This window comes from Schistocerca americana, chromosome 6 (assembly GCF_021461395.2).
Source record: "Schistocerca americana isolate TAMUIC-IGC-003095 chromosome 6, iqSchAmer2.1, whole genome shotgun sequence".
NCBI classification, from domain to species: Eukaryota; Metazoa; Arthropoda; class Insecta; order Orthoptera; family Acrididae; genus Schistocerca; species Schistocerca americana.
Genome location: NC_060124.1, coordinates 301387928 through 301414051, shown reverse-complemented (window position 1 = coordinate 301414051; position 26124 = coordinate 301387928).

Sequence of the window (26124 nt, the reverse complement as noted above, 5' to 3'; positions counted from 1 at the left end):
GTCCATATCCTCCCCCAACCTCGAACTGTCCATCTCCTCGTACTACCCGCTGTCTGGTCATCTCCTGCTCCCCCCTTTACTTTCCACGTTATCACGTTCACCCACAATAGGACGCTGGTAGTTCCTACCACGGCAAAATTTCTGTCCATGTCGTAACTTATATGTGTACCAAATTTGGATGAAATCGTTTCAGGGGCTTAGGATGAGCCTTTTACCCGTGGCTTTGGCAGCGTACGCACGTGTAAAATATATTCCACTTGTATATAACTCATTTAACTTGTATTTTTACACATATTTCACGATTATCTCTAACGAATTTCGCTATGCAGTTTCATTTTCACGCAGCTCAGTGTTTATGACGTCATATCTCCTCAACTATATGTCGTACAATACATAATTTTGCAAATTACATCCAGTGGTATATGTGGCTACTGTCTGCCAAATGTGGTGTGAATAGAGTTGGTACTAAAGAACTAATAAATTAGAAGGTCAGGCTTGATGCGGCAGTTTTACTCCTTGAACAGCGAGGAGTTGGAGTTGTCAGCGAGAAAAAGTTTCATAAAGGTTTAATATTATGCGTAAACTTTGTGGCAAGTCACTAAATGCTCTGATTCTCAAATACTGGATGACTAAAGTATGCGTATTTGCGCGTCGTGGGTTACACTACTTCTTCATCCCCCCCCCCCCCCCCCCCCCCCCCCGCATTTGAGCCTTTGATAGTTAGGTCCATATAAGGTGATCTGTGTGTTAATTCAGTGTATAAGACATGTCGAATCCAAATTTTGTCCAAATCCGTCCACCTGTCTCACTGTGAAGAAGTAACAAACATGCCAGCAGTCTCTCTCTGCGAGCTAACATCCCAAAGATGTTTGGGCTCACATGCGGTTACTCTTCGTCGAATGTCTCGGCTCAAACTCCTCTACGGGTTGCACCGCACGTGCTGCATTACACGCCCTAAGTTAGACACTTGGGACCCTTTGCTAAAATTGTCTGGCTGATTACAAGTTTGCGAAATTGTATGAAACATGCACAGTTAATATAACATATAATAACAGCAAGAACAATATCGGGAACGAAATTTAACAACCCATAAATGATGAAAGCCACACAGTTGTGATTTGGTTAGAATAATGTTTATTCAGAAAGCAAACTAATAGCGAAAGTGTTCGTACTTAGAGTTACTGTTACACTCGAGCGCATATCCATTTGACACAGTTCACACAATCTCATCGCGAAATAAAAGTCCGATACTCCACCTCGTTATCTACGCGAAAAGTTAGTGTGTTCACACCAGCGCGCGGCTGCTCACCGCTCAGAGACTAAGTCCCGCGTTACGACACAACGCGAAATGTTCTAAGTCGTTTCACTTCCTAGCGACCGACCGTCCACTTTCGCTTCTCCACCAGCACTGTCCATTTGGTGTCTAGACCAGAACTGTCCCTCTGCCCGTCTCCGGCCGCGTATTCCACATGCCGAACATCGTCGCTCAACTGATAGGTACAGTTTCCTTGCCTGAAGCCGTCCATCTGATTGGCTACAGCTTATTCTACAATATTTTATATTTTAACATATTTAAATAATCAAAGCTTGACCGCTTTCACGTTATAAATAAAGTAACAATAATATGCATTACATAATAAACGTTAAATTGTTTTACATAAAACCAGTACAATGTGCTTCTTAACTTTGAAAGTCACGGCCAGTAGCCTTGCCCCATTGTGCTTTCTGATAAATAAATAAAGAACAAAAGTAACTATTATATAGTAAACTTTACAACAACTATCTGTTACCTAATGATTCAATAAGGTGTCGTGCTGTCATCGTTCAGTGTGTTTTGTGTGGAGGAAATGATGATCTGATGCTTAAGTGAAAATACTGATAATTTAAATTTACTATATGTTTTCAACAAATAAAGTTACAGAGTTGATATTTACAACATCTGTCATTTTAATGATACGCTTTTACATGAAATGTCGATCGTTAAGATCGACCAAAGCGTTGAGGTTTTAGCATTGTTAGAAAACTTGTTAATTTTACTTTAACATTAAATCCAAAACTATTACAGATATGATCAATATTCAAGTTTTGTTGGGATCACCATGAAAATTTAAGAAAGATGGTAGATTTAAATTACTGTGGCTTCATTTCCCGAATTACTACAGAATTAAATAATTTTCATAAATGCTTCCTTTTATGGCCGATCTTAGGTCCGACATATTTAACACTGCTACGCCTCGCTGGTCGAAAACAGCTCCTACAGGGTTTCCCTATGACGTAGGTTCTCGTCTGGCTCACTCGCACACTGCAGCGCTTAGGCCTGACCAGCCTGGCCTCATTCAGCACAATACAATAGACGCCTGTGAATTTCCCCATCTCGTGGCGAATCTGCGCTGTTTGTGGCACTCGGTCCTGGACGACAGGATTCGTTTCACAATTCCTGGAAGGTTGTCTCTTTCCGACACATACTTAAATAAGAGCGAAATGCTCGTTAACTCAACATACCTCTCTATCTCTCTCTCTCTCTCTCTCTCTCTCTCTCTCTCTCTCTCTCTCTATTTCGCGGCCCACGAGCGCGCGCACGCGCGCACACACACACACACACACACACACACACACACACACACACTTTTGCAGTTACAAAATACATAAGATTTGTAAGAAGATAATTATTCCCTTCTTCCTTGCTCCCCATGCTCTTTCACAAGCGAATCAGTACTTAATTTGTCTCGTTCGTTACCCACAAAACATCGTTGTTTTTATTTGCCCGTATGCTATTCCAGTCGATACAACTGTCAGAAAATTCGTGTTATTCATTTGTCTCATACGGTTATACCAAATAGGGAGTCAATTTAGACCGATATTTTACACTACTGGCCATTAAAATTGCTACACCACGAAGTTGACGTGCTACAGACGTGAAATTCAACCGACAGGAAGAAGATTTGTGGTATGCAAATGATTAGCTTTTCACAGCATTCACACAAGGTTGGCGCCCGTGGCGACATCTGCAACGTGCTGACATAAGGAACGTTTCCAACCGATTTGTCATACACAAACAGCAGTCGACAGGCGTTGCCTGGTGAAACGTTTTTGTGATGTCCCTTGTAAGGAGGAGAAATGCGTACCATCACGTTTCCGACTTTGATAAAGGTCGGATTGTAGCCTATCGCGATTGCGGTTCATCTTATCGCGACACTGCTGCTCGCGTTGGTCGAGATCCAATGACTGTTAGCAGAATATCGAATCGGTGGGTTCAGGAGGGTAATACGGAATGCCGTGCTGGATCCCAACGGCATCGTATCACTAGCAGTCGACATGACAGGCATCTTGTGGCCATGGCTGTAACGGATCGTGCAGCCAAGTCTCGATCCCTGAGTCAACAGATGGGGGCGCTTGCAAGACAACAACCATCTGCACGAACAGTTCGTTGACGTTGCAGCAGCATGGACTATCAGCTCGGAGACCGTGGCTGCGGTTACTCTTAACGCTGCGTCACAGGCAGGAGCGCCTGCGATGGTGTACTTAACGACGAAACTGGGTGCACGAATGGCAAAACGTCATTTTTTCGGATGAATCCAGGTTCTGTTTACAGCATCATGATGGTCGCAACCGTTTTTGGCGACATCGCGGTGAACGCACTTTGGAAGCGTGTATACGTCATCGCCATACTGGCGTATCACCGGGCGTTATGGTATGGGGTGCCATTGGTTGCACGTCTCCGTCACCTCTTGTACGCATTGACGGCACTGTGAACAGTGGACGTTACATTTCAGATGTGTTACGACCCCGTAGCTCTACCCTTCATTCGATCCCTGCGAAACCCTACATTTCAGCAGGATAATGCACGACCGCATGTTGCAGGCCCTATACGGGGCCTTTCTGGATACAGGAAATGTTCGACTGCTGCCCTGGCCAGCACATTCTCCAGAATTCTCATCAATTGAAAACGTCTGGTCAATGGTGGCTGAGCAACTGGCTCGTCACAATACGACAGTCACTACTCTTGCTGAACTGTGGTATCGTGTTGAAGCTGCATGGGCAGCTGTACCTGTATACGCCAGCCAAGCTCTGTTTGACTCAATGGCCAGGCGTGTCAAGGCCGTTATTACGGCCAGAGGTTGTTTTCTGGGTACTGATTTCTCGGGATCTATTCTCCCAAATTGCGTGCAAATGTAATCACATGTCAGTTCTAGTATAATATATGTAATGAATACCCGTTTATCGTCTGCATTTCTTCTTGGTGTAGCAATTTTAATGGCCAGTAGTGTATTTCAGTACGTAGACGAAGCCCCTTTTTATTGAAATTATTAATGCTTTTTGAAAGAACCAGCACCCGGGACTCATTTGTCAGGTCACTTTTTCATCACATTATTCTTCTGTGGGGCAATTTTTAGTATCACGTCTGAGTTTATAGGGAGCGATCCACCTCTCTGAAGTTCCAACCGATGGAGTACACTTTGGCTGCGAGAAGAGTCTTCCTGCTCGGTTAATGAGATTAAGTTTCCAGGGAGTATTTAAGTCCCGGGGGTTACTACTTTTCGGTCCGGCGTGCCTATCTTTCATTTCCGGTAGGAATGCGATCCTTCCTGCCAACGGCGTACGTAACGACGCGCTAATCCGAGAGTCGAGGACGGCAATCGCAGGGCGCTAGCAGATCGTTCGTGGAACCGAACGGGCGCTCAGTGCGTTACTGCTCCTTCGGGAGGCGACACGGACCGCTCCACACGGAAATTACCGCCGCCATAAAATTTTATCTTTATAGCCAGAATAATGAGGAACTTTGGCCGTCGGTTGCGACATGCGCCGGAGATATCTCCATCGGCCCTGCCGACGTCCGGCGCCTGGAGCGCAGCGGGAGTCCGGCTGGATCACCGCTCCAGGACTCTGGAAGGACCCTGGCTGCTGGCGGAAGGAGCCGCGTCGCTTTTCTCAGGCGTTAACGTCCTCTCTGGATGGCGGAGCCACTGATTGCGACAGCGGCGATGCGATGACACTCCTCCATGGGACCCCCTGCGGTCTCCCAACTTGTAGACGTCTGCAGGTATCCTTCTTAATTCACTTTCAGTGGCGAGGTGGGATATGCTCGGTGCGTTACTCGTATCCCTTCACGCTGCAGCTCCATCCTCTGGTTTCTGTCTTCTGCTAATGAACCTTACAGGGTGTGGAGAGGCGGGTCAAAGAGATTGCGCGTAACGCCCTAAGTCGTCGCTGTTGAATACTATGGTGGCGTTAGTCATCCGGAAGGAGGTCGTTGAAAAACGGTCGTCCGGTTTTACATTTACTGCTGTTGCTATGACGTGCTGTAGTTCAAATAAATTTGTTGCAAGGGGACGCACAAAGTCGAGAACGTTAAAAAAAACACTCTATAAAAAGTTACGTACCACGAGCTCGGGGTTGTAAGAGGAAGCTCGAATCCAGGGTTCCTTTCCGGATGGGGTCAGATTTGTCCAACTGTCACTCCCCACCCCAACACCAACCCAACCTCAATTCTAACTGGCCGTCACCGTCCACCACTGTTTTAACGTGTTACTGATGCCTACGATTATAATGACTATAAAATAATTTAATACAAAAGTAATAAATTGTGTAATTACAATGGAATGTTAAAATGTTTTAATATGTTAATGATTATAATTTGTTTACGGAATTACTTAGCAGATCACTGTAGCGTAACGTCCAAGAGACGACATTAAAAGTATTAGGTTTGCGCATATGTTCATAGAGTTTTTCCAGGAGTTTAATAAACACAACAGATACACATAACAGAAACTTCAGTCATCGGTAATATATTCTCCTTCACTATTTACATCAGTCTGCCAACGTTGGGCTAACTTTTCGATTCCGTGGCTGTAGAAATCATTGGCTTTGTGGCGAATAACTAGTCGAGCCATTCTGAGTGCGTTTTCATCTAGAAAGGAAGTTCCTTGAAGATTATTTGATAGAGAGTGGAACAGATGAAAATCTGAGAGTGCAAGATCAGGTGAATAAGGCGGGTGCGGAATGTCTTCCCAACCCAACTCCTGCGTAGTGTTTGTCAGTTTAGCAGAATGCTGGAGGCCGATGTCGTGCAATATCATCACTGCACGCAGTCTTCCTGGTCGTTGTTCTTGGATTGCGTCAGCGATGATGGCTACACCTCGGGGAGGCAATTCACCGAACTCCACACCGTCGCTGTTCCATTAGACACATGACATTATCTTTTATGGATGCGTGAAAGCCTTTGTACGGAGAGTTGCTGCTTTGTTTGGGCTCAGTCATTCCTTTATTTTCCATATGTTTGCATAAAAACACCATTTCTGGTCACCATCATTGGTTCAGTATAGGAACGGTCGGTGTTGTTAACGAACAAATTGATGAAGAGCAAGCAGGGATGCACGTATGGTCACCAGCTGCCTTTTGTTATTTTGCTTTCGAACATGCGGCACCCATACAAACGATTTTTGAACTTTCCCCATTGCGTGCAAATGTCGCATGCTGGTGGATTGATCACAGTTAATCACATTTGCAGTTCTCGAACACACTGACGTGGATCATTGTGGATTAATGCATTCAAAAGATCTTCCTCAAACCCAAAAAGTCTTCCTAAACGCGGAGAGTTACTAATGACAAAACTGTCATCCTTAAAGCGAGAAAACCGCTTTCTTGCCGTGCTCTGTTGATGGCGTTATCCCCATAGACGGCGCAAACGTTTCTGGCTGCCCCCGCTGCTGCCGCCCTCAACTGAACTCAAACAGAAAAATATGCCTATTCTCCACAGTTCCACTCACTATCTCCCAATGGCAAAATGACAGTATAGAAACTGAAGTAGCTACACTGAACCACAAATAAAAAATGATAACCGATGAATAAACCCAAAGCAACCATAATACCAACATACAAAACGAAAACGCTAGACGTTGTGCACCAATCTTACAACTCCACGATTAGTCATAAGAGAACACACTATGCCGCCAACCACAAATTTTTATGCTTAACATTAAATATTTAACTCATTAATTCATTTATTAAGTAATCCGAATAATGTAAGCTGTTCCATTTGAGTTCCATTCCTTAAGGAATCGGGGATGGGAGGGAGTTAACTGAAGGGTAAGATTATTGACGCTGTTCAACAGAAAGACGTATGGCACACTTCCCAGACGTCTTCAGACTTTTATTGGCGATAGCGAGTAACGACCAGTTTTTAGAATACTTTCAAGAAAGAAGACTGTTGTTGATATCAACTTGTAGCTAAATGAAAGAAAACTATTTCCAGAATAGTTGCCGAGCGCTGCCATGCAGTGGTAAGACAGTGATCTGGCATTTAGGAGGACGGCAGTACATACAGAGCTTTTACACTGTTTCCCTAAACTGCCTACGTAAATCTTCGGGACTGCTTGTTTGAAAATGAAACCGCCAGTTTCTTCTCCCATCCTTTTCCCAACCGGGCTCCTGCTGGGTGTCTAACGATCCCTTTCTCGACGGCGTAGAGAAACATAGGGGGAGAGAATTGCACTCCACGCTTGTGTGTGTGTGTGTGTGTGTGGGTGTGTGTGTGTGTGTGTGTGTGTGTGTGTGTGTCTGTGTGTGTGTGTGAGGGGGCGAGTGGGGCGTTCACGTGGGCCCAGTGACAGGAACTGGTATTCACTCACGCATCTGAGCTTTTGCTAACATTTTTGGTATTTTATCACATTTGGCTTGCTCTGTCTATAATGTATTTATCTAGTGTGAAAACACCTCCGGAATAAACGGATTATACCCTAGGTATAATTTCATTAAAATAACCAGACGGGTGGTAAAGCTCAGGTGCCAGTCAATCCGCAGTTATTTCTCGAGAGTCACGTGCTCGCTGTCTTGCCTGCTTCTTAGTTGCGTGCCAGTGAGCTCAGTACGATACTGGAGAAACTGTTCCATTAGGCCAAGTTGCAACGTGTGGCGTCAGGGCCCTCAGGGCGGGTCACTTTGCCATGTTGTTGTGGTAAACAGCTGTACTGATAGTACGTGACGCTGTCTAAATTTCCTTTTTTCTTTTTTTTTTCTTTTTTTTTCCCATCAGTCTTCTGACTCGAGTGAGGCGGCCCGCCACTAATTCTTCTCATGTGCCATCCTCTTCATTTCACGGTAGCACTTGTAGCCTACGTCCTCATTATCTGTTAGATGTATACCGACTCTGTCTTCCTGTACAGTTTCTAGCCTCTAGTACCATAGCAGTTATGTGTTATCAGATCTCCTATTATCTTGCCCCTTCCTCTTGTCAGTGTTTTACATATATTACTTTCTTCGCTGATCCTCCTCAATCCTTGCCTTATCAGTCCACCTAATTTTCAATTTTCTTCTGTAGCACCACATCTCAAATGCTTCTGTTCTCTTCTGTTCCGTTTTCCCACTGTCCATGTCTCACTACCATACGATGCTGTGCTCCAAACTTACATCCTCAGAAATTTCTTCCCCTAATTAAGACCTATGTTTGATAGTAGCAGACTTCTCTTGGCCTGAATGCCCCTTTTTTTCCAGTGATAGTCTGCTTTTTATGTCGTCCTTGCTCTGCATGTCATGGGTTATTTCGCTGCCTAGGTAGTTGAATTGCCTAACTTAATCTACTTCGTGATCTCCAGTTATGATGTTACGTTTCTCGCTATTTTCATTTCTGCTACTACTCATTACTTTCGTATTTCTTCGATTTACTCCAGATCCACATTCTGTACTCAGCAGACAGTCCATTCCATTCAGAAGATCATGTAGCTCTTCTTCACTTTCACTGAAGATTGCAATGTCATCATCAAATCATATCATTTATATGCCATCACGTTGAATTTTATTTCCACTCGTGAACTTTTATTTCCATCTTTGCTTCCGCGATGTATATACTGAACAATAGGAGTGGAAGACTACACCCCCGTCTTACAGCCTTTTAATCCCTGCACTTGTTCTTGGTCTAACAGTCTTATTGTTCGCTCTTGGTTCTTGTAGAGGTTCTTGTGCGCACTGTATACTACCCATCTTTCCCTACAGCCTACCCCAATTTTTCTCAGAATTTCCGTTACAGTTCACTGAATGAATGACTTAAAACCGGCAAGCACAAGCTCAGTTAACAATTCACAATGATAGTCATGGCGTTCACTCCGAAGGCGTCACGGTTCTCCATAGAAAGAAGCTTTTGAGTAGTTATTATAGTTTATCGTTGAGCTCACTAGTGTAATGATGATGCTTGGAATCTCTAGATAAAGAAATAAATTTGTAAAATTAAGTTGGAGATATCAGATATAATTTTCTCTGGCTGTGAGCTCGGTAAACTCTTTTACACTGCCGGTTTTCGGTGATCTTAGCCGACTGAGAATTCGAGACCCTCAAATCGCTTCATGTCACAGGGAAAGACAACAATACCTAACAGCGAAATATCAATCCGGAAAATATAGTTACTCGTATGTTCAAAACAATTCAGAACTGTGGCATGATTATGAGTAAGCTTTTCTTAAGATCTGTAGAATCCGTATAATCCCACAAAACTATTCGCTGCTTTCAGTCAAATTAATATTCGATGTTTATCAGTATAAGGAGAGAAATGAAAGTTCCGAAGACGTAGATGACAATTTTGCCTTAGCGGGCTGCAGTCGTTCGTTTATAGCGAATGTTTTATTCCGGGATGCTCAGATACCTTTGCTCTAGCCATTGAGCCATTGTTGCTACGGACCGCGTGCGTTTCCGCGGCAACTGCCTTGCTGCAGTCCAACGAGTGCTCGGTCGGTCTCTGAATGACACGACTCACGCTGTCCAACAGAGGAGAACCCGGCTCCACCTAAATTGCCACAGTCTGCCATGAGAGCACTAAAGTCAACAGTGAGTATTGCTATTTCCCTTCTGTGTGTGTTCGCTTGTATTTAGTTGAAAGATTCATAGCGTTATAAACAGTTACGCTGGCTATTGACTACCAAAACTGCGTCATCTTGTAGATGAGAAGTGTATCCGCTACTTGAAATCATAATATTTGCCATTCCATACGGTATAAATTACTTATTTAACAAAAAGTGTGTAAAAGATAAATAGCGGTTGGCAACTGCCTAAGTTCTCTGAATACATAAAATAGTACAGACAGTGACGTAACTGCTTCTGGTGTACGTCATCTGGACGTTATCAGTACGATAATACGAAACTAAAGCAAAGTCGTAATTGCAACTTTCTTAGAATACCTGGCATGACAAGAACTATAATTCTTCTTGTGATATTACGTTCGCTGGCTTTGCAAAATCACAACTTGTGACTTTTCAGTCTAACTTGAATCTAAGGCTACGCTAGAGATGTGTTTGTAGTCATTACCTACTTCCAGAAATTTTTATCGTGTGGTAATGTTTCCATTTTCTCCTTCTTCTTAAGGATAATCAGGTCTAGTACAGGGTCCGCTGTACTCAAGAGTTTGCACATTTGTTTATCTAACTTCGTGGCAGACTGCCCGTCCCGTCGCTACAGCCGTCACTCACTTCAGGGGAGGGAAGAAGTTTTGTACGTCACCTGTCTGCGCTCTGGGTAAACTGCGTTCTGTGTGCGATCGTGTTTTAACTTTCGTAAAACAACAGCTGCCTTCACTCACAATCCAGGTTTTGTCTCAGTGCTCGATGCATTTAGAGTCCTGGGGACTCATCTACAGGTACTTTCGCAGTCTACATCAATTCCGTTCATAAATTTAGGTGCCGGCCGTTGTAGCCGAGCGGTTCTAGGCGCTTCAGTCCGGAACCGCGCTGCTGCTACGGTCGCAGATTCGAATCCTGCCTCGGGCATGGATGTGTGTGATGTCCTTAGGTTAGTTAGGTTTAAGTAGTTCTAAGTCTAGGGGACTGATGACCTCAGATGTTAAGTCCCATAGTGCTTAGAAGCATTTGAACCATTTTAACAAATTTAGGTTCATTCTGGTACTGGTAAGATTACAAAGATTGGCACATTACAATGTGGTATATTGTGAATATAAGTCTACGAAACTAAGACAAATAGAAAAATAATTTACTGTTACCAGCAGCGGATACATGGTTTTGAAGTACAGTATGAGAATACACTTTGTTACACACCACAATTGTAAACACGTGTCAAAACAAGTCACACTTTACACACACGTTACAAAGAACGCTTTGATGCTTTTAGACCTAAGCGCTTTGACAAATGCACGCTAGCTAACGACATGTATCTTAATGGGTGCTGAATGAGCAGACAGTGTCTAGAGGCCATCAGTTTGTAAGTAATTTTAAAAGTTTGTTTTTTCCTAAATAAATATTCAATAGTGCAACCAATTGATGACAAACATCCACATTTGCCATATTCACAAACATTCGTTTCGTAAATAACGTCTATGTATAGTTAATTATATAACAGCTTTATGTCTTCTTTGAAATAATAACACCTGTGGCCGGCCTGGGTGGCCGAGCGGTTCTAAGCGCTACAGTCTGGAACCGCGCGACCGCTACGGTCGCAGGTCCGAATCCTGCCTCGGGCATGGATGTGTGTGTTGTCCTTAGGTTAATTAGGTTTAAGTAGTTATAAGTTCTAGGGGACTGATGACCTCAGAAGTTTAGTCCCATAGTGCTCAGAGCCATTTGAACCCTTTTTTAACACCTGTGTCTTTCTAGAAATGCAGCATCTTTAAATTTTAAATTCTTTGCCTTTACTTGACTTGTGTTTACAAATAAGCTGTATATTGGAAAATGTATATATGTACATAAACACATCCACTCATACTGTACTTCTAAATCATATATCTACTACATTAAATTATTTTTCGATTTGTCGTATTGTTGTAAACTTATATTCACAATTGCCATTTTGTAAGATACCAATGTAATCTTAGGAGGGCTGTAAATTAACCTAAATTTGGAAATAAAATTGATGTAGACTGTCAAAGCAAAGCACAAAGCACATCAAGTTGGGCTCGTAATGATCGTGTATTGTAATAAAACCACTATTGAGCTGACTGCGGTTGTTCTTTCGTTTAAAGAAGTAATACAGTTACTGAAGAAACATTGACAGCAATTGATAAATTACGTCGTATTTTAACTGTTTAAGTATCGTATTTTCTGAGGTGGAAATTGAGGATCAGCCCAGCATTTGCCTAAATGAGCGTAGGAAACCGCCTAAATAGCACATTCAGGATGGCCGGACAACCATCCAGGGTCATTAATTGCCTGATATCATCCGGGTCTTGATCGCCTTCCTGTTCCGAAAGCTATCACACTCCTGTTTTCGAGCAGGTTTGTGCTAATCATTCCATGTGTCGTAACTGTTACCCAACCTTTATAATCTATTTTACGTTTTACAGTGCTTCTCTGCTTTTCCTGTTTTCTCCCTCTACTGCCTTATACAGGGCCTAGTTAACTGTTGCTAATGTTTTGCATAGACTTGTCTCCTCTCCTACTTTTTCAGTACCTCTTTATTTCGTATCTACTCAGTCACTTAATAATTAAATTTCTTGGATAGCACCTCATTTCCAACGGTGCTAGTGTCTCCTTCTCCAGATATCCGGTGGCCCACGTTTCTCTCGCATAGAATTCGATGCTCCAGTGTACATTTTCATCAACTTTTCCTGCGAGTCGGTATCAATATCTGATACCAGCAAATCCCTTTTATTTGAAGAAATTGCCGGCTGGTGTGGCCGAGCGGTTTTAGGCGATCCAATCTGGAACCACGCGACCGCTGCGGTCGCAGGTCCGAATCCTGCCTCGGGCGTGGATGTGTGTGATGTCCTTAGGCTAGTTAGGTTTAAGTAGTTCTAACTTCTAGGGGACTGATGACCTCAGCTGTTAAGTCCCATAGTGCTCAGAGCCATTTGAACTATTTTTTGAAGAAACTTTTCTTCTTCTGTGAAAATCAGCTTGTGGTAGCCTCGTTTCTGTGGCAGTCTAGTGTAACCTTGTTTGTAAATAGGAAATTGCTTCCATTTTCGACTACTGTTTTGTTCCTAATTTTGATGTTAATACAGTCGTTACTTAATGCCTGACAAAAAAAGGTGAAGCACTCAAAAGGCATGTTCGGATGTCAACGTCACTTTGTACGCGTACACACCTTCAGGGATGGGGGAGGGGGTTACGTAATTACAGTTGCAATTTTCTGTGATAGGTATAACAGCCGTCAGAGCATATTACTGTTGTTGGTGTTTTTACCAGACCTGTTAAGATATGTAAGGGTAGTGAACTCCATAAGAAGTTATAAGATCACTGTGAAGGATACGCAGATGTCGCATATTAGAGTAAGACCGCGTTGTCAGCACCTGATCGAGATTGAAAAGGGCTTCGTTGTGGATCTCCATTTTACCGGCTGGTTGAATTGGACAATACACAGATTTGTGGCGCATTCGGATGTCGTAGTGGCCCGATGTTTGACGGTATGGTAATGCGTGGGGAGGCAAACTCATCGACAAGATATCGCTGGACCGCGTCGAACCACCGCAACCGAGGATCGCCAGATTGCGCACCAAAGCACATCGTATACCCTTCACACCCTCGCCTATCATCCTGGAACAAGTAATGGAGTCCCTGTAACAGCCTGTGTTACCCTGGAATCTAGCTGCAGCTGGACCAGGTGATTGCCGTCTCGCGCGTAGACTGCCACTAACAGCCCAACACAAACGGCTGGTGCCGTGACCGGGAAGCATAGACTGTTGGTGGGTGACGCCCCACCGTGTTAAGCGATGAATCTCATTATTTCGGACGATGACCGTTGTCAATGAGTGCGGGGGCGACTTGAGGAGAGGTCACTCTCCTCCATTGTTTTGGGGATGAACAGTGACGTTAATCCTGGCGTCATGGCAGGGAGGGCCACCATGGATGTCAAGGACCAACTGCAACAGTTGTGGGATATCTTGCCTCTGGACAGGATACAACGGCTTGATGACATCCTGCCGAGCCGAATCAGCACATGCATCCAGGGCATAGGGGGCTCAACGTCATACAGATAAGTGGGCACATTCTGCCATGTTCTCCGTAAATTTGGCTCGATTTCGGAATCACCGACATAACATCACTTACCCTCTCAAACCTTGAATTAAATTGCGAATTACGAGGGTCAGTGAAATGACATGGAAGGACTAGGCTCCTGTAACTAACATAATTTATCCTTGGGCAACATTTACTTTCTTTAGGTGACAACAGGTCACTTTTGGAAAACGGGCAGGAAAATTGAAGTTAAATTGTCATTACAATATAGTGAAGGGTGAAGAAATATCCGTTGAATTACAATAATAATAATAATCCACAGATTCAGGAAATAAGAACTTAAAAATAGTGGCCTTGTATTTTTTTAAAAATAAGCAATTTTAAACAAGCCAGCGAATTAAAATAATGGAAACAGTTCTAGAAGAATTTCATTAAAACGTTAGGCAGACCCCCAAGAGGTTTAGACCAAAAAATTTATAATTTAACTTAGAGCAAGGATACGATGTATATTAAACATTAAAGGGAAAATTATTTGTGCAAAACCAGTTAATCAAAGGCCTCTTGATCGACAGGATTTTTTTTGTTTTTTTTTTTTACAGCGCCAGTCTGATAACATAAGACACCCAGCGACTGCAAACAAACAGCAAGCCGCGCTAGGAAATGCTCGAGAGCCGTCAACACGGCCGCAGGTAAGCCAGGCACACGCGGCAAGAGCGCCGACGACACTAAACACTACGCTCTTCCAGCAACTTAGTAAGTGCTGTTAACAAACAAGAAAGATCAATTAGAAATTAGAATTACATTAACACCTTTAGTTGCTAACAGGCATTGATATATATCAACGGGGACAGGTGAAAATGTGTGCCCCGACCGAGACTCGAACCCGAGATCTCCTGCTTACATGGGAGGCGCTCTATCCGTCTGAGCCAACCAGGGCACAAAGAATAGCACGACTGCAGTGACTATCTTGCGTACGCCTCCCGAGAGACCCACATTCTCATCTTGTATGTCCACACGCTACATTCGTAGTGTCCCACCCCAACACACTCATTACTCGTAGAAGACATTCTTACCAAGTCTCGTAAGAGTGGGGTAATATGTGTGCATCCGCACAGAAGAAGGTCATGACCGGTGTTGCCAGAACTATATACTTATATGGATATGGTGTCTGTTCTTTCGGGCATGTCCGAAAGAACAGACACCATATACATATAAGTATATAGAAAGATAAGTGTCTGACTGAATTATACTACAAGTAAAGTTATGGTTTAACTGTGATTGTACTTATAGAGCGTTTACAATAAATTGATACGCCCTAGGATATAAGCTTCGCTAACAGATAAATACAGAAAGCAGACTGTAATTTCTTCCAGAATGGAATATAATAAACAACTCGGTAGGGTGTTACCCTAGGACCCGTGGTCTAGGGGTAGCGTCTTTGATTCATAATCGAAAGTCTTCGGTCCCGGGTTCGATCCCCGCCACTGCCTAAATTTTGATAAATAATCAGCATTGGCGGCCGAAGACTTCCGGCATTAAGAAGTCAGCCTCATTCTGCCAACGGCCTTGTCAAAGAGGGCGGAGGAGCGGATAGAGGTTCAGGGCGGAAGAATCAGCAATGATCAACGACATGAGGATGCAGAAGGCAACGGAAACCACTGCATTAAAGACACGTAACGTGTATCCACAGGACATGTAGCCTGTAATTGAAGAAGTGTCATGTTGATCTCTCCATTGGCAAAAGATTCCGGAATAGTCCCCCATTCGGATCTCCGGGAGGGGACTGCCAAGGGGGAGGTTACCATGAGAAAAAGATTGAATAATCAACGAAAGGATAACGTTCTACGAGTCGGGGCGTGGAATGTCAGAAGCTTGAACGTAGTAGGGAAACTAGAAAATTTGAAAAGGGAAATGCAAAGGCTCAATCTAGATATAGTGGGGGTCAGTGAATTGAAGTGGAAGGAAGACAAGGATTTCTGGTCAGATGAGTATCGGGTAATATCAACAGCAGCAGAAAATGGTATAACAGGTGTAGGATTCGTTATGAATAGGAAGGTAGGTTGTGTTACTGTGAACAGTTCAGTGACCGGGTTGTTCTAATCAGAATCGACAGCAGACCAACACCGACAACGATAGTTCAGGTATACATGCCGACGTCGCAAGCTGAAGGTGAACAGATAGAGAAAGTGTATGAGAATATTGAAAGGGTAATGCAGTATGTAAGGGGGGACGAAAATCTAATAGTCATGGGCGACTGAAATGCAGTTGTAGGGGAAGGAGTAGAAGAAAAGGTTACAGGAAATATGGGCTTGGGACGAGGAATGAAAGAGGAGAAAGACTAATTGAGTTCTGTAACAAGTTTCAGCTAGTAATAGCGAATACCCTGTTCAAGAATCACAAGAGGAGGAGGTATACTTGGAAAAGGCCGGGAGATACGGGAAGATTTCAATTAGATTACATCATGGTCAGACAGAGATTCCGAAATCAGGTACTGGATTGTAAGGCGTACCCAGGAGCAGATATAGACTCAGAACACAATATAGTAGTGATGAAGAGTAGGCTGAAGTTCCTGACATTAGTCAGGAAGAATCAATACGCAAAGAAGTGGGATACGGAGGTACTAAGGAATGACGAGATACGTTTGAAGTTCTCTAACGCTATAGATACAGCAATAAGGAATAGCGCAGTAGGCAGTACAGTTGAAGAGGAATGGACATCTCTAAAAAGGGCCATCACAGAAGTTGGGAAGGAAAACATAGGTACAAAGAAGGTAGCTGCGAAGAAACAGCCGGCCACGGTGGCCGAGCGGTTCTAGGCGCTCAGTCCGGAACCGCGCGACTGCTGCGGTCGCAGGTTCGAATCCTGCCTCGGGCATGGATGTGTGTGATGTCCTTAGATTAGTTAGGTTTAATTTGGTCTAAGTTCTAGGGGACTGATGACCTAAGATGTTAAGTCCCATAGTGCTCAGAGCCGTTTGAACCATTTTGTAGAATATATGAGTCTGGCGACATACCATCTGACTTTCGGAAAAGCATCATCCACACAATTCCGAAGACGGCAAGAGCTGTCAAGTGCGAGAATTATCGCACAATCAGCTTAACAGCTCATGCATCGAAGCTGCTTACAAGAATAATATACAGAAGAATGGAACAGAAAATTGAGAATGCGCTAGGTGACGATCAGTTTGGCTTTAGGAAAAGTAAAGGGACGAGAGCGGCAATTCTGACGTTACGGCTAACAATGGAAGCAAGGCTAAAGAAAAATCAAGACACTTTCATAGGATTTGTCAACCTAGAAAAAGCGTTCGACAATATAAAATGGTGCAAGCTGTTAGAGATTCTGAAAAAAGTAGGGGTAAGCTATAGGGAGAGACGGGTCATATACAATATGTACAACAACCAAGAGGGAATAATAAGAGTGGACGATCAAGAACGAAGTGCTCGTATTAAGAAGGGTGTAAGTCAAGGCTGTAGCCCCTACTCTTCAATCTGTACATCGAGGAAGCAATGATGCAAATAAAAGAAAGGTTCAGGAGTGGAATTAAAATACAAGGTGAAAGGATATCAATGATACGATTCGCTGATGACATTGCTATCCTGAGTGAAAGTGAAGAAGAATTAAATGCTTTGCTGAACGGAATGAACAGTCTAATGAGTACACAGTATGGTTTGAGAGTAAATCGGAGAAAGACGAAGGTAATGAGAAGTAGTAGAAATGAGAACAGCGAGAAACTTAACATCACGATTGATGGTCACGAAGTCAATGAAGTTAAGGAATTCTGCTACCTAGGCAGTAGAATAACCAATGACGGTCGGGGCAAGGAGGACATCAAAAGCCGACTCGTTATGTCAAAAAAGGCATTTCTGGCCAAGAGAAGTCTACTAATATCAAATACCGGCCTTAATTTGAGGAAGAAATTTCTGAGGATGTACGTGTGGAGTACAGCATTGTATGGTAGTGAAACATGGACTGTGGGAAAACCGGAACAGAAGAGAATCGAAGCATTTGAGATGTGGTGCTATAGACGAGTGTTGAAAATTAGATGGACTGATAAGGTAAGGAATGAGGAGGTTCTACGCAGAACCGGAGAGGAAAGTAATATGTGGAAAACACTGATAAGGAGAAGGGACAGGATGGTAGGACTTCTGCTAAGACATGAGGGAATGACTTCCATGGAACTAGAGGGAGCTGTAGAGGGCAAAAACTGTAGAGGAAAACAGAGATTGGAATACGTCAAGCAAATAATTGAGGACGTAGGTTGCAAGTGTTACTCTGAGATGAAGAGGCTAGCACAGGAAAGGAATTCGTGGCGGGCCGCATCAAACCAGTCAGTAGACTGATGACAAAAAAAAAAAAAAAAAAAAAGGGGGGGTTACTATTAGCTGGCGCTCAGAACATGCTTAAAAGGGTTGGATAATAGTCATACCAGAGAGCCCACCAGCCTCTAAAACATCATTAAAACAAATATTAAAATTTAAAACAGCTGTTTCTCTTGTATAAGAATTTTAAAAGAAATAATTTTCTTCCTTTCCTTTAAAAACTAGATAAAGCGTAGACCCCCGATATAACTACTGGTGCCAACTGGGCACATAACATGACCATAACAATATTAAACACGGCAAATTTTTCAGAGAGAGCGCTGGCTAGCACATTTAGACAAGTTAGTTCAAAATCACGTAGAGCAGACAGGCAATACATTAGTCCTAGAATGACAGCGCGAAATAACAAGGCGTACATGACGACTCAATGAACATAAACACGAATATCTGTTAAAACAGCTTGCGGACCGGGAAACTGCTGCACAGAGACGAATAACTATATGATAAGCGAGCCAGATCTTTGCCTTCTGCTCAGTCTTGGCGACGAAGAGTGAACGACACCCCGGAAAAGACGTAGTGCCGATCCGTACCGTGTGTCCGTTACTCCAAGCACTGCTACCGCCCTCGGCTCCAGACAACTACCCGTCAACTGCCTGCGCCTCGCTCTTCGGAGATCTCTCTATGTAGACGCGACTCTGGCGGCTACTTCTGAAGACTGGGCGAGGCATCGACAACCGCACAAGGGAGTCATCCGAGCCCCGTGGTGAGACACCAGCTAAATGTCATCGCCAGGGCACATACTTCATACTTTTTTTTGTCGGATCTTTCTATTAATCTCCATCACCTTCGGCGTTACTTTCTTTATTTTAAGCTTTGTTGGGTGCTACATAGACTAAACCGTCTCGGAATTTCGAACACCTTTTTCCACTATTCTCCAATCCCACAAATTCTAAGACGGTACCGTACTTTTCTCTCAATCTGCACTACTGGCTATTAAAATTGCTACACCAAGAAGAAATGCAGATGATAAACTGGTATTCATTCGACAAATACATTATACTAGAACTGAAACGTGATTACATTTCCACGCAATTTGGGTGCATGGATCCTTAGAAATCAGTACCCAGAACAACCACCTCTGGCCGTAATAACGGCCTTGATACGCCTGGGCACTGAGTCAAACAGAGCTTGGATGACATGTACAGGTACAGCTGCCCATGCAGCTTCAACACGATACCGCAGTTCATTAAGAGTAGTGACTGGGGTAGTGCGACGAGCCAGCTGCTCGGCCACCATTGCCCAGACGTTTTCAGTTGGTGAGAGATCTGGATAATGTGCTGGCCAGGGCAGCAGCCGAACATTTTCTGTATCCAGAAAGGCCCGTACAGGACCTGCAACATGCGGTCGTGCATTATCCTGTTGAAATGTAGGGTTTTGCAGGGATTGAATGAAGGGTAGAGCCACGGGTCGTAACACATCCACTGTTCAAAGTGCCATCAATGCGAACAAGAGGTGACCGAGAAGTGTAACCAATAGCACACCATACTATCACACCGGGTGATACGCCAGTATGGCGATGACGAATACACGCTTCCAATGTGCGTTTACCACGATGTCGCCAAACACGGATGCGACCATCATGAAGCTGTAAACAGAACCTTTATTCATCTGAAAAAATGACGTTTTGCCATTCGAGCACCCAGGTCCGTCGTTGAGTACACCATCGCAGGCACTCCTGTCTGTGACGCAGCGTCAAGGGTAACCGCAGCCATGGTCTCCGAGCTAATATTCCATGTTGCTGCAAACGTCGTCGAACTGTTCGTGCAGATGGTTGTTGCCTTGGAAACGTCCCCATCTGTTGACTCAGGGATCGAGACGTGGGTGCACGATCCGTCACAGCCATGAGGATAAGATGCCTGTCATCTCGGCTGCTAGTGATACGAGGCCGTTGGGATCCAGCACGGCGTTCCGCATTACCCTCCTCAACCCACCGATTCCGTATTCTGCTAACAGTCATTGGATCTCGACCAACGCGAGCAGTAATGTCACGGTACGAAAAACCGCAATCGCGATAGACTACAATACGACCTTTATCAAAGTCGGAGACGTGATGGTACGCATTTCTCCTCCTTACCCGAGGCATCACAATAACGTTTCACCAGGCAACACCGGTCGACTGCTGTTTGTGTATGAGAAATCGGTTGGAAACTTTCCTCATGTCAGCAGGTTGTAGGTGTCTCCAATGGCGCGCCAACCTTGTGTGAATACTCTGAAAAGCTAATCATTTGCATATCACAGCATCTTCTTCCTGTCGGCTAAATTTCGCGTCTGTAGCACGTCATCTTCGTGGTGTAGTAATTTTAATGGCCAGTACTGTACGACCCGACTGCTTGTCTAGTAACTTTGCACTTACTGAAACCAAACAGAACTTTGTTCACTAAGCTTTCAGTTTGCAGGAGTGACGTGTCAGACAGTCATAGTATGCTCGATACTTCTGTCCACATTCTCCCATGGTTGTAAGACTAGACCATAGGGCGGAGAAGGGTTCCAGATTATTTGAAGGCACAACTGCAACGTACAATCCGAAGAGCAGCCAATTAGGCAGACCTAATACCTAGCGAGTGGGCAACAAATGTCAAGATAAAAACTGTGTATCGTAAACATCATTTAGAGTGCGCCGGTTATTTCCCACTTGGGACGAATCCAAATTGGAAAGCGTTGTGTTGCTGTAAGATAACGTTTTGTGATAAGGGCGTCCGACAAGAGATTGACGTTATCAGAACATACCCATATTACTTACTGAGGTGATAATGTGAGATTGCTCCTTTGTGCTGTGTTTTTCAGAACTTCACCGACAGTCGTGGAGAGGCGGTGGCTCATACAAAGGGGATCAAATTTAGATACGGAACGCGGTCTTTCTCGTCTGCCGCTATAATTGAGGGTTATTGACCGTGGGTTTCTAGGCTCCATTGTAATTAAGTATTCTGTATCCACTCATATGACTTTACAGTGTTTTAGGAATTTCTGCTGATGTTGTTGCTCCTGTTTTTTACATGTGAAGCTCCGGATCCACTGTGAACTACGATCTCCTTTGAGCTAACGGGCATTGTTTTGTGAAACGATGATGTAAGGAGACCATGAGGGGCGCTGGTAGTATGTACGAGAATCTATTTTATGACGGGAAACATTCACCTTACAGTATTTTTGTTGCGGGTTATCGATGCATTCCAGAAACAGGGCATGCCGGCTATCAAAGACATTTTGCGAAAACTCCATTATTTTGACGATGCTGATATACGATGTTTAAGGGCCCCACGTACACGAGCGACATAGATCGCAGGAAAGGCGCCATGTCGTGAACCTGTCCATAGAACGCATATGTTTGCGCGAATCGCATGCCACAACGATCGATCACTGATCGCTTGTAACTGCCAAACAAAAAGTTTCTAGAGCTGGCCATTTTCACAGCAGTTATAAATAAATTGCCGGGCGCGGTGGCCGAGCGATTCTAGGCGCTTGAGTCCGGAACCGCGAAACTGCTACGGTCGCATGGTTCGAATCCTCCCTCTGGCATGGGTGTGTATGATGTCCTTAGGTTAGTTAGGTTTAAGTAGATCTAAGGTCTAGGGTACTGATGACCTCCGATGTTAAGTCCCATAGTGTTTAGAGCCATTTCGACCATTTTGTAAATAAATTACAGTATCTCTAAAGGAAAACGCCTTTTCCATGATACACATTAACGTTTTTTTATCTACCCGGTGCACCCAGACGCGTTTCGCCTTGGGTACGAGCCATCTTCAGTGGGTGTCCTGAAACATTACACGATATTTTCGTTTGCACTTATAGATTATCGTTTGCACATGTATGTTACACATTTAAAACAATTCATTGAGATTTTTTTCAGTACCTTTCCGTTTTGTTATAAAAACTTCAATGAACTGTTTTAAATCTATAACCAATAAGCGCAGTCGATAACTTACATGTGGTAACGAAAAACTCATTTAACATTTCAGACACCTTGTAACTAAGGTGAAACGCGTCTATGTGCAGAACACAGGTAAAAAAAACTTGATGTGCAGCATGCAGAAGGTGTTTTTCTTGTGAACCAACCAATGATACAGCGGCAGCTAGGAGTGTACATGACTGCAGAGAAACAGAAACAGGGAAATAAAATAACCGTTCCGTGTGGGAAGTGCAGCCTGGCTATGCGATTCCTTCATTACAGGTGACAGATCTCGAAACTAAAGACAGCATGTCTCGCTAACCTGCCTTTAGGTTTTACACCAGAACAAGTGTATATGCCCATACCTCTGGCATCAATCTGTTGTAGACTTACGGGCCATGTTTTATACTTAGGCATTATGACATTCTTGGAAAAATCTCCTATGTAAAAATGGGCATGTGTCCGGCAAACAGAGATATTACAAAACTCGGCCTGCTCAGGTCGTCCACGAGATTCCAAGTGCCTATGACAAATGTGCACAGCTTGATGCCTTGTTGCTAGACCTTTGAAGGCAGTCGACACAGCTCCACACCGATGTCTATTGAACAAAATCCCCGCCTACCGAGTGTCGGACTAGATTTGTAATTAGATTCTGGACTTCCTTGTACACAGAAATCAACACGCCATTCTTAACGGGAAAAAAGTGACAGATAAATTCGAGAGCACCCGAAGAGAGAATTGTAATGCTTTTGCTGCTTATGATTTACGTTAGTGATCTAATAGATGACATGAAGACTGTATGAGACTACTAACGGATTAAATTATTTTCTATAGGAAGTTCAACGCTAGAATTCTGTAACGAAGTACAGGAAGACTTGCAAATGACGAAAGAGGGTATTGTCCATGAATGCAAATAAATGTGACGTAATGCGCATAAATTACAGGCGCGGCCCACTACTGGTAGATTACACGGGAAAAAAATACGTCCAGAGGCCTTGGTGGGCCAATTTGTACCGACCGACTGCCGTGTCAACCTTCGAAAATGGCGTCGTTGGATGTCACATAGAGGGACATCGAGCATGCACAGCGCTCTCCAAGTCGTTGTCAGTTTTCGTGACATGGATCCGCTACTACTCGCCTAAGCAGCTTCTCAATTGGCCTTACAAGGCTGAATGCACCCTTTCCCAGTCCTCCCACATGGAAAAACCCTTGGTAGTCGCGGGAATCGAACCCGGGTCATCGGGAAGGCACTCAGCGACGCTGACCACTCATCTAGAGAGTGAACGTCCGATTACAGCGTTGGCGACAAATTAATGGAAAAAGTAACTGCAGTAAAATACCTGGAAATAGCCATCCTTAGCGACACAATGTGCAACGGGCACATAAAACAAATTGTAAGAAAACCAGATGGCAGTTTGAGATTCACTGAGAGAATCTTAAACTAAACTAAACTAAACTCCTTCCGAACAGGCCTCTGACTGCCCAACTGTACTGACCGGCCGCCGTGTCATCCTCAGCCCACAGGCATCACTGGATGCGGACGTGGAGAGGCACGTGGTCAGCACATTGCTCTCCTGACCGTATGTCAGTTTACGAGACCGGAGCCGCTACTTCTCAATCAAGTAGCTCCTCAGTTTGCCTGACAAGGGCTGAGTGCACCCTGCTTGCCAACAGCGCTCGGCAGACTGGATGGTCACTCATCCAAGTGTTAGTTCAGCCCAACAGCGCTTAACTTCAGTGATCTGACGGGAACCGGTGTTACCACTGCGGCAAGGCCATTGGCCACTGAGAGAATCTTAAGGCAATGTAATTCATCCAAGAAAGATGTGACATATAAACACTTTTTCGACTGTTTCTTGAACACTGGTCAGCAATCTGGAACGCTAAACAAGTGGGATTGATACAAGAGACAGAGAAGATGCAATGAAGAGCGCGATTTTTCGTCACGGAATCATTTGTTTACTCGGCGCGAAAGCATTACGGAGGTGCTCAACAAAGTACAGTGGCAGACGCCACAAGAGGGGCGTTGTGCATCACCGAGAAGTTTACTGTTGAAATTCCGAGAGCCTAGGTTCCAGGAAGAGTCGGACAACGTATTACATCCTCCTATACAGGGTGTTCCAGGAGAATGGTCAATATTCAGGGTATGATAGGAGCGATCATTCGAAGCAAAAAAAGCCTAGTAAACATGGCCTCTAAAATGCATACCATAAGAACGACGAGCACTTGTTCAGTAAAAGAGACGTGTACCACAGTAACTAAGACGAAAACAAGTGCTCGTAACTCTTACGGTATGTATTTCAGAGCCCATGTTTACTAGGCTTTTTTTGTTTCGAATGATCGTTCCAGTCATGTCCTTGAACATTGGTCGTTCCTCTTCGGATGATGATGATGATGATGATGATGATGATGATGATGATGATTGGTTTGTGGGGAGCTCAACTGCGCGGTTATCAGCGCCCGTACAAATTCCCAACTTTTGCTCAGTCCAGTCTCGTCTCTTTTATAAATTATGATGAAATGATGAGGACAACACAAACACCCAGTCACCTCGAGGCAGGTGAAAATCCCTGACCCCGCCGTGAATCAAACCCGGTCCCCTTTGGACACGCTGTGTACGCATCAGTGATGAGATTGTTGAACGGTGTAGTTACTGAGGACGAGGTGCTGTAGTAAACGACGGAAGTGGCCATTATTGCCATGTACCCTGAAGTCTTGGAACTACTACACCACGTTACCATGACCTCAAAGGTGGGGTGTGTGCTGGGACAAGACAATCCGAGGAAACTTCCTGGCAGATTAAAACTGTATGCCGGACCGAGACTCGAACTCGGGACCTTTGCCTTTCGCGGGCAAGTGCTCTACCATCTGAGCTACCGAAGCACGACTCACGCCCGGTACTTACCCGCGAAAGGCAAAGGTCCCGAGTTCGAGTCTCGGTCGGGCACACAGTTTTAATCTGCCAGGAAGTTTCATATCAGCGCACACTCCGCTGCAGAGTGAAAATCTCATTCTGGAAACACCCCCCAGGCTGTGGCTAAGCCATGTCTCCGCAATATCCTTTCTTTCAGGAGTGCTAGTTCTGCAAGGTTCGCAGGAGAGCTTCTGTAAAGTTTGGAAGGTAGGAGACGAGATACTGGCAGAAGCAAAGCTGTGAGTACCGGGGCGTGAGTCGTGCTTCGGTAGCTCAGATGGTAGAGCACTTGCCCGCGAAAGGCAAAGGTCCCGAGTTCGAGTCTCGGTCGGGCACACAGTTTTAATCTGCCAGGAAGTTTCATATCAGCGCACACTCCGCTGCAGAGTGAAAATCTCATTCTGGAATCCGAGGAAAGTTCGTACCGAGCTTTACCGACCATCGTTCTTACCACGCGCTATTCGTGAATGAATAGGCAATGGGCGGATTCATAGCGGTACCGGAAATATCCTACGCCACAAACCCATAACGTGGCTTGCGGAATATGAATGTTGATGTACTCTACACAATCACTAGGTCACATGACGAAGTCGTTCACTTTAAAATTCTTATTGATGTCAGCAATGCTGTCTCAGCCAAACTTATGTACTTGTTTTTAAATAAGCTATAATTGCACAAATAAGCTTTATCTCAACTTTTTTATGCTGTAAATGGTGAAACACAGCTTTTAATCAAAGTGACACACATTAAGAACAGATTTTCTTATACTCACAATTCTATATTAATAAATCTGACGGATAGTACGAGCATATAACAAAATAGAGATTTTAAAATTAAAAGTTGTTTTTGTGTTTCATAAACAAATATTATCTGTTTGAATAGAAGAAATGCAACATAATTAAAAAAATAAAAACTTACGACCGAACCTTCGTTTTGCCATGGAGACTAATATTTTGGTTATTTCGCGTGAGTCAAGATAGTTGCACAATAGTTCTCTAATTTTCAAAGTTGAAAGTAAAAAAAAAAAGTGAATCGAAAGAGAAAACAGGTTTACTGTTACCA